Genomic DNA, 19171 nt, shown 5'->3' on the forward strand with positions numbered 1-19171 from the left:
TCGTTAGGAGGCACAGTGAAGCCCTTGCAGATGAAATGGTAAGTCTGGGGCTTCCTTAAAAGAAAAAACGAAAACAAAACAAGAGGACTGTCAATGGAGAAAAGGTCTCGTTGGAACAGTATTGGCCGAGTGTAGGAGGTGGTTGGAGCCAGCGCACAGGAACGCAGGATACTCTTCTCGCTACTTCTATGTCTTTAAAATTTTTCATAAGGAATTTTAAAAGTTCAAACATAGACTTTTAAAGCTACCATTTTATGGTACACTAAGTGCTCTGGGATTTTTTACACAAAAGCAGGTAACGCCTACACAAAAACTTTACCACCGTAAAATGTGAACTTTCCGAGTTTTAAAAATGGAGGCGGGGCATAGAACAGTTTTAAATCGCCATCATTTACTTCCTTGGAGAGCTGTTTTAAGGGTATCTTCATGGAAATAAGGACTTCCTGCATCTGCTGAATCTTCTGTCACCGCTCACCCTGCCTGAGTTTCCTTCCTGACACATACTGCTCTCATGTAACTTGGGTTTATCTGTCCCCAACGAAACGTTGACACTGTAGGTCAGAGGCATCAGTTCACGGCTGTTCCCCGTCACTTAGGACAGCCCTGCCCTGCTGCAGACAGTAAATACCCACTGAATTAACAAAAGCAAATGATTAATTGTTAAAAATGGTGCCTCAGAGCTTTGACACAGAAAAATCGGCATTGAAAGCAGTTTTGATGAAATGCTTAAATAGAGAAACAACATTTGAGAAATCTTGCAAGAGGCCTACAACGTAAAAATCATCAGTACGGTGGTAAGTCTATGGTGGTTGCTACAGCTAAGCTGAAAGTAAGAGAACACATAGCCCTGAGAACCCGGAGTTTAAGGTCTGGTTTGTGCCAACGTGGCGAAGCCTGGAGTGACAGGAAGGGTAGAGGGTGTGAGAATACATTTAGGTCTTTGTCTTACTGGGCTGGAATATGAGAATCCATTATCTTTATATGAACACATGTCAAAGACTTTAGTTAACTCTAGTTAGTGACAAGACTAATAAGACGTTAAACCCGATTCCACTGGGAGTTTGAGTTACGCTGCTGGATGCAATGTGTTTGGCCTTTTATCTGCTTGCCTTGGGCAGGAAATGCTGGGGCTGAACTGGAAACTAGCTATGGGTGGGTAATGTCTGGCCTCTTGAAGACGAGTGTCTTATGAATACCGGTACCTCCCCACGTCTGGCTGACCTGTAAACGGTTTCACGAGTTAAACAGACCACTTGCTTCTCTACTCATTTCTTGTTTTATATGGAGGAATTGAATATTCTTAAATAATACTGCAAACACACATTGCAAAGTGTCAGCTATGAGACTGATTTCGTTTTTTGCCTTTCTTTTCATTAAGCCTTCATACCTTTCCGACCTTTCTTTTTCATTAAACACAAAGGAGGCTTTGATCATGATGCTTGCCAGAATTAGTGAGGAAGAGCTTTTTCAAATGATTTTTATACTTAATTCTTTTTTTTTTTCTTTTTTTTTGTGGTACGCGGGCCTCTCACTGTTGTGGCCTCTCCCGTTGCGGAGCACAGGCTCCGGACGCGCAGGCTCAGCGGCCATGGCTCACGGGCCCAGCCGCTCCGCGGCATGTGGGATCCTCCCGGACCGGGGCACGAACCCACGTCCCCTGCGTAGGCAGGCGGACTCTCAACCACTGCACCACCAGGGAAGCCCCATACTTAATTCTTCAGTCTTAGCTCCTGGGAATAGTGATCATTGCGTGCATATGCACACACTTTTTTATCATCATTCTCCGCACTCAGTATATAACGTGAACATTTGCCTACATACTTCATTAAACTGTTACAAATTAAGTTAGAAAAGCAGTGTATAGACGCATTTACTTTTACCGGCATATTATACAGTGGGTCAGTTGATTAAATCTATATGTTTTCAATCTTGACTTCACTGCCTTCAGCCATTTATCTTATAAGGTGTGTCCTATAATTTTATTTCTCACTATTTTCTTTCTGAAAATCCCTGGAAAATCATGTTAACACTTTTATTTCAATGGAAAAGTGGGTCAGACCTTGTCTGACAGAAAATAAGTCTCATTTCTTCACTGGTTTGAGAAGGAGGGTCAGGCTGCGTGAAGGACACACTGGCCATAAGTGGAATGAACTCAATCTGCAGCTCCAGGCTTTGATGAAAATATATTTTAAAACACAGTATGACAAAAGCATTTTACTGAAAAAGACTGAAGGGGCTAAAAAGCAATGAAATGAACATTTCAACTTTCCCAACCCTCTCAGAATATGTCAGGTTCAACAAGGTACCGCTAGGTGACGGAGAAGCGGGGGTAAATCATAGTCCCTCGATAAGTCGATGTGAGGCCTCTCCAGTAATGTCCCAGAAATTGCGAGTGACAGGATAACACGTCCTCCCCTAAGTACGTAGTTTCTAATCCTTTGCTTTCAGAAAAAATTGAATGAAAGTGTAATATTGTTGACAGTTGATAAAACATTTTAAAATTTTTATAATTTTTATTACAGATCACCTTCTGATTAAAGGGTATTATGCAGGAGTTCAATAAACAATTGAGGGACATTGCTATAATATACCTCCTTACCTATGTATTCTGCAAACAGTGTGTCCTGGATGTACCTCTATTTTAAAAAGACTAGAAACATAACTAAGATGAAGCTGGTCTCGTTGCAGCAGACTCTCCCTGATCCTTGCATATGGGAACCATCTGGTTGGAAGAACAGGCTTCCTCATCTCCTTAGGAGAAGCATTTTCACTAAAATGTTGCTTTTGTGTGTAATAGTTACCTATCAATGTTGTTATATATTTATGTTGTTTGAATAATTGTGAACTGAGAGTATTTGAAAAAAATAACAATCCAGGAGATATTATTAACAAGTAAAGTCTGTTGGTCACAGAGGGAATGAAAAGGAAGGAAAAGTGAAGGAGAATGAGAGATGCTGGATGGTGGAAAGTAGAAGGTGGCGGGTGGAGGGTGGGTGGTGGATAGTTGGGGTGGAGGAGGGTGGATGGTGGAAGGTGGAAATGGATAATGGCTGGTGACGGTGGCTGGTGAATGGTGGGAAGTAGATGGTGGATGGAATGTAAGAGGTACATGGTGGATGGTGGATGGTGTGTGGTAGGAAGTGGATGGTGGACGGTTGGGCTGGATGATGTAAGATAAATGGTGTTTGGTGGAAGGTGGCAGGAGGCAGGTGGAGGGTAGAACGTGGCGGGTGGATGGCGGGTTGTGGATAGTCGAGGAGGATGGGGGAAGGCGGATAATGAGTGATCACAGGTGGTTAGTGGAAGGTGGATTCTGATGCTTGAAAGCGGAAGGTGGTATGTGGATGGTGAATGGTGACTGTTGTGTGATTGATGGTGAAAGATGGGTTTGAGAAGGTGGAACGTGAGCCATGGAAGGTGAAAATTGTAGGTGAAAAGTGGAAGGTGGCAGGTGGATGGTACCAGGTGGATAGAAGATGGGGGATGGTGTACACTGAGTGTCGGATGGTGAGTGGGGGATAGGGCACAGTGGGCAGTGAGTCGTAAAATGTGGGAGATGAAAGGTGGTTGGAGGATGGAGGACAGTGGACGGTAAAAAAATGAATGGTGGGGCTTCCCTGGTGGTGCAGTGGTTGAGAGTCCGCCTGCTGATGCAGGGCACACGGGTTCGTGCCCCGGTCCGGGAAGATCCCACATGCCGCAGAGTGGCTGGGCCCGTGAGCCATGGCCGCTGAGCCTGCGCGTCCGGAGCCTGTGCTCCACAACGGGAGGGGCCACAACAGTGAGAGGCCCACGTACTACCACCCCCTGCCAAAAAAAATGCAAAAAAAAAGAATGTGGATCATCTCAACCGAAAAAGTACTGTCCTCACGTTGGTTAAATTGGCAACAGTGAGGTGTGTCTTCCACTGTCCGAGGCTGCACTTACGATTCAATACCTCGTGTTTTCATTCTTGTTAGGAGCGTATATATATTTTTAATGCTGCATTTTCTCTGGGAATTGTGAACACAGGTGGCCCATTAATTTTTTGACCATATATTGCCCTAACTTGAACAATTTTTTGAGTGAAAAGGGACCATGAGTAACAGGCTCACACCAGGCACCACCAAAGTGTCCTGGGCCCACAGGGGCGATGCTAACTCTTGCTGTTGCTGACCCAGAGCCAGGACACCGTGGCCGAGGGCAGGGGCCAACTGACCTTCACCCCAAGCGTGCCCAGGCCCAGGTTTCCTTCTTGCCTTGGTTAGGTCGTGGGACACAGCGTCCTCTCTGGCTGCCAGAAGGAGATGGATGGGAGGAAGCCTGGTGAAGTGGGGTCAGTAGGAGGGTCGGTCACAGGGGGACAGGGACCCAGGGGACGGAGGGGATGTTCTGCCCTGGAGGCTGGTGGCTGAGATGAGAGAAAACGGGGAGTTGGAAGGATAATCTATGGACTGGGTGATGGGTCAGATGGAGGGGGAGGGACAAGGACAGGTCAGGAGGGGTCCTGGGGGACTGGGCTGAGCGAGCCAGTGAACCTGGTCCATCTGCCGACCACGGGGATCCGGAGGGAAGTGGGCATCCATGGCCGGCTTCCCCAGGGATGACCAGGGGTCTGAGGTTCATTGAGCTGCTCTGAGACAGGCCGTGTCCTCAGGACCATGTTGGTCCAGGGTAGAGGGGAGCTTCTGGGAGGATGACTGGAGGGGCTGACCTGCACATGTTACACACCTGCTCTGCCAGGCTACTCCTGCCTCGAGCCTGTGCCTGGGCCGCCCTTGGACAGAAATGTCCCAGCCCCTCCACTTCCCCCTTCTGGCCCATCAACCCCTAAGATCCTTGTCATTCCTGCCTGGCACCAGCCTGGGTGTCAGCAGGGAGCAGTGCAGGGTCAGGCCCAGCCCAGAACCTGTGAATCAGGAGCTGCTTGGTAGCAGGTTCTCCAGGCGATCCCTGTGCCCCTAAGGGGTGAAAAGCACTGCAGAGAACTCCTGCTTCTCCTTCAGTGCTCAGCTCAGGGCTGCCTCCCCCAGGGAGCCCTTCCTGACCTCCTGCCTGGCCCAGCCTGCTGCAGGGACAGGTGGAGAGATGGGTAGGCCCAGCAATGAGGGTACAGGCCCTGCTTGTGGGCACCTGTGGTCCCTGAGTCTGTCTCTCCCGTGGCTGTGCACGTGCTGGAGGACACCTGGCCCATCTTGTGTCCCCACGAGGAGCGTCACCCGCTACACTCGGGGGGCAAGGGCATCACCGCGGGGGTCCTCGCCCTGCACTCCAGCCCCTCCTTCCTGCCCTGGGAGGCCCCTGTGGTGGAAGCTCCTGGGAGGGGAGACCCTTATGCCAGGGATGCAGGGCGGGAGGGACCACGTGGAGTCCAGACGGATGCGTCCTGCCCCACGCCTGCCCCGGGGAAGTGGCTCTCGCGGGGTCACACTCCTGCCCCCTGGGCTTCCCCAGGCTCTCCTGCAGAGATGTCACCACAGGTTAGGGCCCCATGACGACAGGGTCATTGAGAGCTCTGAGTCATTTCCCCTCTTCTCTGACCCCACAGCCGCCCCACACAGCCCACCCTTCCTCTTCCTCCATCCAGACAACCACGCCAGGGTTGCCCCAGAGCCCCCCGAAGACCCCTGAGCGGCCCCTCCCCCACACATTCCACTCAGCCCACAGCCAGGGGGACCTGCAAAGGACACCCATCACCCCACCTCCCCCCACTCCCCTCCCTCCGGGTCTGCACCCTCCATGGTGTCGATCACCGCAACAGAGGGACATCTGTGCAGAGGCCCTGCCCCACCCCCTCCCTCCGGGTCATCTTTGCCCCATTTCCGCCCCTGACACTGGATCCCAGGAATTCCTACTGCCTGTGCTCTCTTGCCCGGCATACTGTGCCCCGACTTTCCGGGCAAACTCCTCCGACCTCAGCAGCACAAATGTCCCTCCTGGTGTGAGCCTGTCACCCCAGCCGTCACCCTGCTGGAATTGTCTGCAGAGCAGATATGACCGTCTCTAAGGCTTGTAAAGGTCCTATGACCTGACCTTGACCTTCACTGGGGCATGACCTCTGTGTCCCCAGGACTCTTCAGCTTAGATGATGCTTCTTCCATCTCTGGATCCAAACATGCAGCCAGAGCAGTGCTGAGGACATCGTAGGAGCCCATGGATGTCAACTAAACGAATGGAAACAAAGGCAAGAAACCTCACAGGCACGTGCGCACACACACACTCACACACACACTCACTTTGGATCCAAGAGAGTCAAGGGTGCTGGGCATTCCCCGCATCATGTAGGGGTCCTTTTCGGGCCAGCTCCGTCCCCAAGGCTCCCTCTGCCGGCAGTACCCCGACCTCAGGGGCTGCCCGCTGCTCCTGCGTCAATGCGGGGACAGCACCCAGGGTGGGGCACCTGCCCTGCTCCTGAGAAGTCCCTCTGTGGCTCAGAGGACACCTCTTCCCCTCCTCCCTCCAGGCCCAGGGAAGGGGGCAGCCTCCCTGTTGCTGGTACCTGGGGCCCCGTCCTTGGTCCTTCCCTTCTTCCTGACACTGCTCGGCTCAGGGCCTTCAGTTCAGTGTCCCCATCTGCACCATTTGGGGGGAAGTGTTTCCATTTGGTATCAGGTCACAGGGAACCCTCCCCCTCTACATATCAGAGCGGAGACGTATCTCTATAAAATTACATGCACACAATTGTTTCTTCCCATACACATATTTATTTTAAAATTTCTTTGAAACTTGCAACGCGTATTTTCCATTTTTCAGGTACACGAAACAACTTAAAGGGTCTTATATCTGCCGGGTGGGGTGTGTGTGTGTGTGTGTATTTGACATCAAAAGAAAACTTTAATTTTGACTGCATATCTTCAGAAAAACAACAAAAACAGTATCTTAAACAGAACAACAAAAGTTAACAAAAAATTACAAACCATGAAATAGTGCTTGCAAAACCCTCACTTTCTCTAGTCTATAAATCTAGGACTAAACTATGAACTAAGGCTACACTAATGCAAATATTAAGTCGTTTGCATGGGGTTTGTTTTCCTTAAGTTTGTTTTTTTGTTTTTTGCTTTGGTTTTTAAACCCACCAAAATTTATTCAGGTCAATTTTAGTACCAGCCACAGTGCACCCAAGAGTTCTCATCGTCTGAAACACCTCTCTCTATTCAGGCCAAACTTAGAGAACTCTTAACTCATAGTGGACATCTCATTTAAACCAGAAAACAAAACTCTAGACTACATCTCTAAAGGCTTCAGTGGGGAAGTTATGTCATCACGAGAACTCTACGAACGAATCCATACCTCAGTCCCACTACCCTCGAGTTATCACGCTACACGAGCTGGAGTCACTGAGGCGTCGACTCAGTCCCAGGAGCTCCACAGAGAGAGCGATGCACATTTCCATCACAGACCCACACGCGGGTGTTGTGTGTGTGTGTGGGGGGGGGGTTGGGCCCGGCTGCTGGGAGCTGTGTCACCCCTGCAGGTCACCCGGGACCCCCGAGCCTCCTCCTTCCCGGCGGGGCCCAAGGAGCCGGGGGGGGGGGGGGGAGCTGTGGGCGGAGCGGCGGGGGCTCCGGGGTGGGGAGAGGCACAGGGCTGGGAGGGGGCCGGGTCACCTGCCAGCACCTGCCTGCGGACGGCGTTTTCTCTCCTGAGCTCCTGGAGCTTCCTTTCCATCAGCACGGCTGCCATCCAGCTCTCCCGGACCCTTGTCTCCTGGAAGAGGGTCTCCTTCCGATGGAAGGAGGCGTTGGCCTCCATCTCCTGGCCCAGGTGCTTCCAGGTGCTTGGCCATCTCCCGGTAGAGGCTGCGGGTGTGCTGCGTGGAGGCCGGGTCCCCGCATGCGGCGGGCAGCCTCCTCTCCAGCTCTAAGCAGTGCCTCTCCTCCTGCAGCATCTCCTGCGGCCGCGCCAAGTGATGCCCGTGCAGCCTCAGCAGCACCTGCAGCTTCTGCTTCAGCAGCCGGGAGGTCGCGCCCGGCACAGCCGCCTCTTCCCTCTGCAGACGGGCTGTTGTCCCACACGATCCTTTGCTTCTCTCCCCGTGGCTGTCTGGCTGTTCCCTGAGGCTCCAGCTCGGGGCCCGGGAGGGACACGTCGAAGTCCGCGTCACCCCTCACCCCCTTCAAGTCACCTTCTGGCCCGTGGACAGGCGGATGGCAGGACAGATCGATGTCCCCGTCACCCCCACGGCCCCCAGGGAGGCCTGGGACCGGGCAGAACCTCAGCAGGTGCTCGGCCAGGGACTCCACCTGGCCGACCTCGGCTTCCAGGTCCTGCTCCCTGCGGGCGTTCGCCTCCCCCAGCCTTGCTTTCTTCTCCTCCTTCTGCTTCCATCTCGCAATTTCCTGGGCCAGCAGCTCTGGACTTTCTGGAACAAGAGTGTTTCCATTCAAACCAGCCCCTGCTCTCTGCTGAGGCTGCTCCCCACTGTTCTCTGATGCTTTGGGGACGGGTCTCTCATCGGTCACGTGGGGCAGTGGAGGGGGCCGGCTCTCCTGTGCCTTTTCCAGAAAGTCCACACTGTCTTGACACGATGAGCTTTCAGTGCCGACAGGCACAAGGTTTGGCGCGTTGGCAGACTGGCCTCCCTGCCGGGCGGCCCCAGACCTCCAGTGGCCTGTGTCGCTGGGGGCCGGTTGTCTCACTACGTTGTCCACAGACCTCATCACGGGCAGGACACCTCTTGCCGGGCACCTTCCTACTCTGGACACTGTGCCCTCTGCTTACTACCAAAAGCAGCACCGCAGCACAAATGAGGACCCCCGTGGAAACGCTGGGAAGCTCGGGTCAAGCTTTCAGAGACCACAGCAGAGCGCCCCACAACCGTTCCAGGATCAGCTGGAACGTGGGCCCGGGGCAGGTGGCAGGCCCTCCGTGGCTGTGAGGGTGCCACACCTCTGCCTCCGAGCGCCAGTGTCCCGTGGCCATGACTGACTGCTCAGAACCCTGGGGAGTGTTCCCTCTCCAAGGTAAACAGGTGCCTGACGACCAGGGCTGGTCAGTTAGGGTGGGGGAGGGGAGGCCAGCCAGGTTCTAGGAAACAGTCTGAACTTTGGTGTAGAAAGTGATCTCACATATACAGGCCCTGGGGGAGGTGGAAACAGCTGATGGCAGCATGGACCTCGGCCACTCTGGGACCCTCCTGGGCTCACAGCAAACCCAAGGGGTCAGGGTGTAACAGCGGCAGGGCGAGGGTGTGGCCATTAGCTAGTGGGCATTATAGGTCCCGCTCAGCCAGCCGTCAGTGTCAGTGGTCCTGGTGGCAGCAGTCTCCCTGGGTCCCACAAGCAGGGCCTGGGCAGCCACACCTGGACTGGGCACCTGGGCAGGGAGGGTGCTGGACCCAGGGGAACGCCTGAGGCCCCCACCCCAGGTGCCCAGGGCAGAGGGGGCAGCTTGTGTCCTGAGGACTCCTGCCCAAGTGTGTACGTGTGTGTGTGTGCATGTGTGTGTGTGTGTGTGTGCATGTGTGTACGTGTGGCATTGGGGGGCATGAAAAGGGCTTCCCGGATTATCGCCCGGGACCATTTGCAGGACTAAGCGCCGAGTCCCGAGGTGCAGAGCCCACCTGCTCAGGTAGAGGGGGCTGGCCTCCCCTCCCCACTCCTAGCTGGGCTGGGAGGGGCTCCACCCACCTGTGGGGGCTGGGCTGACCCCCACACAGGTCATGTTTGGGGTCAGGTGTGACGGATGCTTGTGGGGCATCTAGAAGGTAACACTCTCACCTGCTGGAGGTGGAAATGGGACATGAGACGTTGTCCATCTCGTCACTGTGGTGGGGGCCCTGCAGAGACTGGGGTCACCAGTAGACAGCAGAAGGGGGAGCAGGAATGACCAGAGCCCAGCGAGGCTGTTCAGGCCCCTGGATCCAGCTGTGCCTGAGGGCAGTCACCCCTGGCCTTTTGAGTGGTGGGCGTTTTACGTACTTTGAATACTTCTTATGCATTAAGAAGTCTGGCTGGGTTTCTGTTCTCCTGATTGATGCCCGGCCTTGAGAAGAGAATCCCATCTGGAGAGGGCCCAGGCACAGCTGTCTGCTACCCCTCCCCTGGGACGTCTTCAGGGCCAAGAGACACACTCCTTCAGCAGAGATCTGTTCCCTCCGGGACAAGCTCAGCCCCTGGTTCTTTCTCCCAAATATGTCACCCAGGGTGGGATGCCTGGATGGGAGTTCCCTGTCTCCAGCTCTCGGTCCACACAGAGGGGCTCCTACTCTCCCCAAATCCACACCAGCACATCACCAGTGTTGACCTCCAGGACATCCATGGCCAGAAGGAGGGACACGAGCTGAGACAGAAGAATTTCTGGAAGTCAGTCTTTTTTTTTCTTTAATTTATTATTATTTTTTATTTTTTTATACAGCAGTTATTAGTTATCTATCTTATTAGTTATCTATTTTATACATATTAATGTATACATGTCAATCCCAATCTCCCAATTCATCACACCACCACACCACACCCCTGCCATTTCCCCCCTTTAGTGTCCATACGTTTGTTCTCTACATCTGTGTCTCAATTTCTGCCCTGCAAACCGGTTCATCTGTACAATTTTTCTAGGTTCCTCATATATGCGTTAATATACGATATTTGTTTTTCTCTTTCTGACTTACTTCACTCTGTATGACAGTCTTTAGATCCAACCACATCTCTACAAATGACCCCATTTTGTTCCTTTTATGGCCGAGTAATATTCCATTGTATATATGTACCACATCTTCTTTATCCATTCGTCTGTCGATGGGCATTTAGGTTGCTTCCATGACCTGGCTATTGTAAATAGTGCTGCAATGAACATTGGGGTGCATGTGTCTTTTTGAATTATGGTTTTCTCTGGGTATATGCCCAGTAGTGGGATTGCTGGGTCATATGGTAATTCTACTTTTAGTTTTTTAAGGAACCTCCATACTGTTCTCCATAGTGGCTGCACCAATTTACATTCCCACCAACAGTGCAAGAGGGTTCCCTTTTCTCCACACCCTCTCCAGCATTTGTTTTTTGTAGATTTTCTGATGATGCCCATTCTAACTGGTGTGAGGTGATACCTCATTGTAGTTTTGATTTGCATTTCTCTAATGATTAGAGATGTTGAGCAGCTTTTCATGTGCTTCTTGGCCGTCTGTATGTCTTCTTTGGAGAAATGTCTATTTAGGTCTTCTGCCCATTTTTGGATTGGGTTGTTTCTTCTTTTAATATTGAGCTACATGAGCTGTTTATATATTTTGGAGATTAATCCTTTGTCTGTTGATTCGTTTGCAAATATTTTCTCCCATTCTGAGGGTTGTCTTTTCATCTTGTTTGTAGTTTCCTTTGCTGTGCAAAAGCTTTTAAGTTTCATTAGGTCCCATTTGTTTATTTTTGATTTTATTTCCATTACTCTAGGAGGTGTATCAAAAAAGATCTTGCTGTGATTTATGTCAAAGAGTGTTCTTCCTATGTTTTCCTCTAAGAGTTTTATAGTGTCCGGTCTTACATCTAGGTCTCTAATCCATTTTGAGTTTATTTTTGTGTAGGGTGTTAGGGAGTGTTCTAATTTCATTCTTTTACATGTAGTTGTCTAGTTTTCCCAGCACCACTTATTGAAGAGACTGTCTTTTCTCCATTGTATATCCTTGCCTCCTTTGTCATAGATTAGTTGACCACAGGTGCGTAGGTTTATCTCTGGGCTTTCTATCCTGTTCCATTGATCTATATTTCCGTTTTTGTGCTAGTACTGTATTGTCTTGATTACTGTAGCTTTGTAGTATAGTCTGAAGTCAGGGCATCTGATTCCTCCAGCTCTGGTTTTTTCCCTCAAGACTGCTTTGGCTATTTGGGGTCTTTTGTGTCTCCATACAAATTTTAAGATTTTTGTTCTAGTTCTGTAAAAAATGCCACTGGTAATTTGATAGGGATTGCATTGAATCTGTAGATTGCTTTGGGTAGTATAGTCATTTTCACAAGATTGATTTTTCCAGTCCAAGAACATGATATATCTTCCCATCTGTTTGTATCATCTTTAATTTCTTTCATCAGTGTCTTATAGTCTTCAGCATACAGGTCTTTTGTCTCCCTAGGTAGGTTTATTCCTAGGTATTTTATTCTTTTTGTTGCAATGGTAAATGGGAGTGTTTCCTTAATTTCTCTTTCAGATTTTTCATCATTAGTCTATAGGAATGCAAGAGATTTCTGTGCATTAATTTTGTATCCTGCAACTTTACCAAATTCATTGATTAGCTCTAGTAGCTTTCTGGTGGCATCTTTAGGATTTATCTATGTATAGTATCATGTCATCTGCAAACAGTGATAGTTTTACTTCTTCTTTTCCAATTTGTATTCCTTTTATTTCTTTTTCTTCTCTGATTGCTGTGGCTAGGGTTTCCAAAACTATGTTGAATAATAGTGGTGAGAGTGGACATCCTTGTCTTGTTCCTGATCTTAGAGGAAATGCTTTCAGTTTTTCACCATTGAGAATGATGTTGGCTGTGGGTTTGTCGTATACGGCCTTTATTGTGTTGAGGTAGGTTCCCTCTATGCCCACTTTCTGGAGAGTTTTTATCATAAATGGGTGTTGAATTTTTTCAAATACTTTTCCTGCATCTATTGAGATGATCATCTGGTTTTTCTGTTTCAATTTGTTAATATGGTGTATCACATTGACTGATTTGCATATATTGAAGAATCCTTGCATCCCTGGGATAAATCCCACTTGATCATGGTGTATGATCCTTTTAATGTGTTGTTAGATTCTGTTTCCTAGTATTTTGTCGAGGACTTTTGCATCTATATTCATCAGTGATATTGGTCTGTAATTTTCTTTTCTTGTAGTATCTTTGTCTGGTTTTGGTATCAGGGTGATGGTGGCCTCATAGAATGAGTTTGGGAGTATTCCTGCCTCTGAAATTTTTTGGAAGAGTTTGAGAATGATGCATGTTAGCTCTTCTCTAAATGTTTGATAGAATTCACCTGTGAAGCCATCTGGTCCTGGACTTTTGTTTGTTGGAAGATTTTTAATCACAGTTTCAATTTCATTTCTTGTGATTGGTCTGTTCATATTTTCTATTTCATCCTGGTTCAGTCTTGGGAGAATTTGTCCATTTCTTCCAGGTTGTCCACTTTATTGGCATAGAGTTGCTTGTAGTAGTCTCTTAGGATGCTTTGTATTTCTGCAGTGTTGTTGTAACTTCTCCTTTTTCATTTCTAATTTTATTGATTTGAGTCCTCTCCTTCTTTTTCTTGATGAGTCTGGCTAATGGTTTATCAATTTTGTTTATCTTCTCAAAGAACCAGATTTTAGTTTTATCGATCTTTGCTATTGTTTTCTTTGTTTCTATTTCATTTATTTCTGCTCTGATCTTTATGATTTCTTTTCTTCTACTAACTTCAGGTTTTGTTTGTTCTTCTTTCTCTAGTTGCTTTAGGTGTAAGGTTAGTTTGTTTATTTGTGATGTTTGTTGTTTCTTGAGGTGGGACTGTATTGCTATAAACTTCCCTCTTAGAACTGCTTTTGCTGCATCCCATAGGTTGTGGATTGTCGTGTTTTCATTGTCATTTGTTTCTAGGTATTTTTTGATTTCCTCTTTGATTTCTTCAGTGATCGCTTTGTTATTTGGTAACTTATTGTTTAGCCTCCATGTGTTTGTGTTTTTTTCCCTGTAATTGATTTCTAATCTCATAGTGTTGTGGTCAGAAAAGATGCTTGATATGATTTCAATTTTCTTAAATTTACTGAGGCTTGATTTGTGACCCAAGATGCTATCTATCCTGGAGAATGTTCCATGTGCACTTGAGAAAAAAGTGTAATCTGCTGTTTTGGGATGGAATGTCCTATAAATATCAATTAAATCTATCTGGTCTATTGTGTCACTTAAAGCTTGTGTTTCCTTATTAATTTTCTGTTTGGATGATCTGTCCATTGGTGTTAGTGGGGTGTTAAAGTCCCCCATTATTATTGTGTTACTGTCGATTTCCTCTTTTAGAGCTGTTAGCAGTTGCCTTATGTATTGAGGTGCTCCTATGTTGGGTGCATATATATTTATAATTGTTATATCTTCTTCTTGGATTGATCCCTTGATCATTACGTAGTATCCTTCCTTGTCTCTTGTAACATTCTTTATTTTAAAGTGTATTTTATCTGATATGAGAATTGCTACTCCAGCTTTCTTTTGATTACCATTTGCATGGAATATCTTTTTCCATCCCCTCACTTTCAGTCTGTATATATCCCTAGGTCTGAAGTGGGTCTCTTGTAGACAGCATATATATCGGTCTTGTTTTTTTATCCAATCAGCCAGTCTGTGTCTTTTGGTTGGAGCAATTAATCCATTCAGATTTAAGGTAATTATCGATATATATGTTCCTATTACCATTTCCTTAATTCTTTTGGGTTTGTTTTTGTAGGTCTTTTTCTTCTCTTGTGTTTTCCACTTAGAGAAGTTCCTTTAGCATTTGTTGTAGAGCTGATTTAGTGGTGCTCAATTCTCTTAGCTTTTAGCTTGTCTATAAAGCTTTTGATTTCTCCATCGAATCTGAATGAGATCCTTGCCGGGTAGAGTAATCTTGGTTGTAGGTTCTTCCCTTTCATCACCTTAAATATGTCATGCCACTCCCTTCTGGCTTGTAGAGTTTCTGCCGAGAAATCAGCTGTTAACCTTATGGGAGTTCCGTTGTATGTTATTTGTCGTCTTTCCCTTGCTGCTTTCAATAATTTTTCTTTGTCTTTAATTTTGGCCAATTTGATTACTTTGTGTCTCGGCGTATTTCTCCTTGGGTTTATCCTGTATGGGACTCTCTGCACTTCATGGACTTGGGTGGCTGTTTCCTTTCCCATGTTAGGGAAGTTTTCAACTATAATCTCTTCGAATATTTTCTCGGGTCCTTTCTCTCTCTCCTGGGACCCATATAATGTGAATGTTGTTGTGTTTAATATTGTCCCAGAGGCCTCTTAGGCTGTCTTCATTTCTTTTCATTCTTTTTTCTTTATTCTATTCTGCAGCAGTGAATTCCACCATTCTGTCTTCCAGGTCACTTATCCGTTCTTCTGCCTCAATTCTTCTGCTATTGATTCCTTCTAGTGTATTTTTCATTTCAGTTATTGTATTGTTCATCTCTGTTTGTTTGTTCTTTAATTCTTCTAGGTCTTTGTTAAACATTTCTTCCGTCTTCTCGATCTTTGCCTCCATTCTTTTTCCGAGGTCCTGGATCATCTTCACTATCATTATTCTGAATTCCTTTTCTGGAAGGTTGCCTGTCTCCACTTCATTTAGTTGTTCTTCTGGGATTTTATCTTGTTCCTTCATCTGGTACATAGCCCTCTGCCTTTTCATCTCATCTATCTTCCTGTGAACGTGGTTTTAGTTCCACAGGCTGCAGGATTGTAGTTCTTCTTGCTTCTGCTGTCTGCCGTCTGGTGGATGAGGCTATCTAAGAGGCTTGTGCAAGGTTCCTGATGGGAGGGACTGGTGGTGGATAGAGCTGGGTGTAGCTCTGGTGGGCAGAGCTCAGTAAAACTTTAATCCGCTTGTCTGCTGATGGGTGGGACTGGGTTCCCTCCCTGTTGGTTGTTTGGCCTGAGGTGACCCAACACCGGAGCCTACCCGGGTTCTTTGGTGGGGCTAATGGACTCTGGGAGGGCTCACGCCAAGGAGTACTTCCCAGAACTTCTGCTGCCAGCGTCCTTGTCCTCATGGTGAGACACAGCCACCCCTCGCCTCTGCAGGAGACCCTCCAACACTAGCGGGTAGGTCTGGTTCAGTCTCCCATGGGGTCACTGCTCCTTCCCCCTGGGTCCTGATGCGCACACTACTTTGTGTGTGCCCTCGAAGAGTGGAGTCTCTGTTTCCCCCAGTCCTGTCGAAGTCCTGCAATCAACTCCCGCTAGCCTTCAACGTCTGATTCTCTGGGAATTCTTCCTCTCATTGCCGGACCCCCAGCTTGGGAAGCCTGACATGGGACTCAGAACCTTCCCTCCAGTGGGTGGACTTCTGTGATATAAGTGTTCTCCAGTTTGTGAGTCACCCACCCAGTGGTTATGGGATTTGATTTTACTGTGATTGCACCCCTCCTACCGTCTCATTGTGGCTTCTCCTTGGTCTTTGGAGGTGGGGTCTCTTTGTTGGTGAGTTCCAGGGTCTTCCTGAGGGTGATTGTTCAGCAGTTGTGATTCTGGCGCTCTCGCAAGAGGGAGTGAGTGCGCGTCCTTCTACTCCACCATCTTGAGCCAATCTGCTCTGGAAGTCAGTCTTTAAATAACATCTTTGAATTTTCCAGTCCCTTACCTTCCTTGCTTGGTTGGGAAGGACCAAGTGACTGTCCTGGGTTTCTCTGAGCACTGGTGACGGTGTTGCAAGAGTTCATTGGCTGTGTCATCGCCTCACTGAACAAGGACCTGGCTTAGTCACAGAGATGACAGGCAGGCGGGGAGGGACGTGAATATTTGTCTCGGGCCGGGCCTTGCTGCTTGGTTGAGCTGCCGCCTGCCTTCGAGGTCAGGGGAACAATTTTAGAGCGTCAGCCGCTGTCTCCTGCCCACGCGCCTGCCTCCCTGACCTTCTCTGCAGATGAGGAGACGAGTCCCTGAAAGTTCAAACGTCCGGGTTCGACACTTCCCCTTTGTTTATAAAAGGTTAACGATGAGTTATGAGTGGGTTTGTCAGATGTCAGCTGGAACAGGCCTGAGGGGTCCAGAGGAGAGCTGGGAGGGGTTTTGCTGAGGCCCCTCCCCACCGTGTGACAGCCCACAAGTCCCGCCAGGAGAGGCGGCCGTGGGCTGGAGCAGCGCAGGGCGGCCGTCAGCCCTGGTTATCTCCCAGCTGCTCCTCCCCACGTTCTGACCAGGCACCTCTGGCATCTGGGTCTCCCTCGCCCTCCACCTGCAAAGGTCTGTCTTGGGGCACCCAGCCTGGCCCGACCCGTGCGGGGGGTCCTTCCTGCCCCCACCCACACACAGCCGCCCGAGCCCACTCCACAGCAGGAATCTTTGCTGATGGCCTCGGGGCTCCGAGACCTTGGGAGCGGGCTGGGACCTGCCCCTGCTTCTCCAACAAGCTAGGCGGGTGCCCCTCCAAACTCCAGGCCTAGCACTGCCGCCCTCCTCCAAGGCTCTCCCACCAGGCCAGGCACCTGCTGGCCCTGTGCGCTGGACGCGCTCCCTGACCATCACCTAAGGCCCTGGTCCGCCCTCGAGCAGAGGCCTCCCCAGCGCCCACTCTCCCGACTCCATCAGGACACCCAGCCCTGGGGCGGGGGGTTGGGGGGTACTCAGTGCCCACGGGGTGAATGAGGGGTCCGCCTGCGGCCCAGAGGGCACCTCGGGATCACGTGGGTGGTCTTACATCAGTGACCCCTCTGTGAAGTAGAAAAGCAGGATGACAGCACCAGCACCACCCAGAGAATCAGTCCCCAGGTGAAGCTGGCAATGTCCTGTGACCGCTTTCCTAACCTAGACTGCATCGTGATGGCGCCCCCACCTAGACGGGTGAAGGGCCTCGTGCTGGAAGGTCCATGTCCACGCCACCACCCTCCGTCCTGGGAGGGCCCGGCCGAGACGCAGGGCCTGCGTGGGCCTTCTGGCTCGAGGTCAGCCAGGTTTGCCTTTCCCCATCCATGTTCCCGTCCCTGTCCAGGCTGTCCTGCGAGCGGAGAACCACCGCCCTGACCCCCTGACAGCTGGACTTACAACAAACCCACCCGACGAGAGCCTGCTGCCCACAGGAAGCAAAAGACAATTTTAAGAGTCATCGTTTCACAGAGGGATGCTTTCCGTTCTCCTTCAGCTCACAGGAGGGTTATCTGCTGAAATGGGGTCTCTGGAGGCCCCTGGGCTTTGAAAGCAGCAGACTGATCATCATAAGAAAACAATCTCCCACGACACACTCCTCGCCCAGGGAGGGGGACAAAGGTGCCACCTCGCAGTGATTGCCCTCGGAGCCCGGAGCCTGGCCCGTGGTGCAGGGTAACCGGCCCCGCACAGCTGGGGTCCCCAGGGAGCCGCAATGGCAAGGCTCCCCCACTGTCTGCAGGACCTGATGCCCTGATCTAGCAGGACTGTCCAGCCCAGTGACGCAGGGACGCCCTCTGTGACCAGGCGGTTTATGTATAAGCCCCGGTGCAGCGCTGACCCTGTGACCTCAGAGTCGGGCACTAAATCAGGGTGCAGGGTGGGGGCGGCCCCAGATGTAGGGAGGTGGTCCCGCGTCCAGGCCCCCCGGCCTGCAGAGGACGGCTGCTGTTCCTGGGGGCTGCCTCCGGAGCCCTCGGGGGACACTTACCACACGTGCCCCAACTGAGGCGGACAGAGACCCCACCCCACACCCCCCGGCTCACCTTCCTTCACCCTCGATGTGTTTCTGAAATTCCAACGATGGCACGACACGCTCCAGACAGGCTCTGACGATGGCCCTCCTGTGGCCTGCCCGGCGCCCCGTCAGACACGGCAGAGCCGAGAGAGCGGGGAGGCCTGGGGCCAGGGAGGCCCACGAGGCCGCGGCTCCTCCCGTGTCTCCCCGTCAGGACAGGGGTGCGATGCCCGCCGATGCCCGGATGCCTCCTCCGAGGCATGCCCTGCCCGCCGTCACGGTCCCCACCTGCGGCCCCTCCCCCTCAGACCTTTCACGCGGCCAAGACCACAGGCCCCAGGCCATGTCCTTCCAGCAGCTGAGACGCCACGTCCCGACCACCCGCCCCGCGTCCGGCAGCCCTGACAGCGTCACCTGGAGCCCAGCTTCCAGGCTGTCCCCCGCTTCTCCGCAGACCCCCGGCGGCCCTACCCTCACTGCCCCTTGAGGCTCACCCCTGCCCCCTCCGCGGCGTGGCCCGCACCCCCTCCCGGAGCTCCCTGCCTTCCCACCGCGCGCCCTGCCCTCTAGGGTGGGGTTTCGCTGGCTGGTCTTTCCCAGCAGGATGCAGCCCCCGGGAGGCTCTACTGCTGCCCCCTCAGCCCTAGACGACAGCAGTTCTCACACCTGCAGAACCGCGGGCTCTTTCCAACCAAGCCTGGCGGCCAACGTGCAAGGAACGAAGAGCCGGCGGGGCAGGCGGTGGCCGGCCGGTGCCTCCACGATGCTCACACCCGTACACACAGGCGACGACAACGCAGCTTTTCTTAAAGAGGAAGGTAACGGCCGAGCCCAGATGCTTGGACCAGCGCTCGGCCGAAACAGAACGCAAGGTGGGAAAAAGCACCATTTCTAGAAAACGTATTTTATTAATACTTGATGTAC

The sequence above is a fragment of the Lagenorhynchus albirostris genome, chromosome 5 (assembly GCF_949774975.1).
Source record: "Lagenorhynchus albirostris chromosome 5, mLagAlb1.1, whole genome shotgun sequence".
NCBI lineage: Eukaryota > Metazoa > Chordata > Mammalia > Artiodactyla > Delphinidae > Lagenorhynchus > Lagenorhynchus albirostris.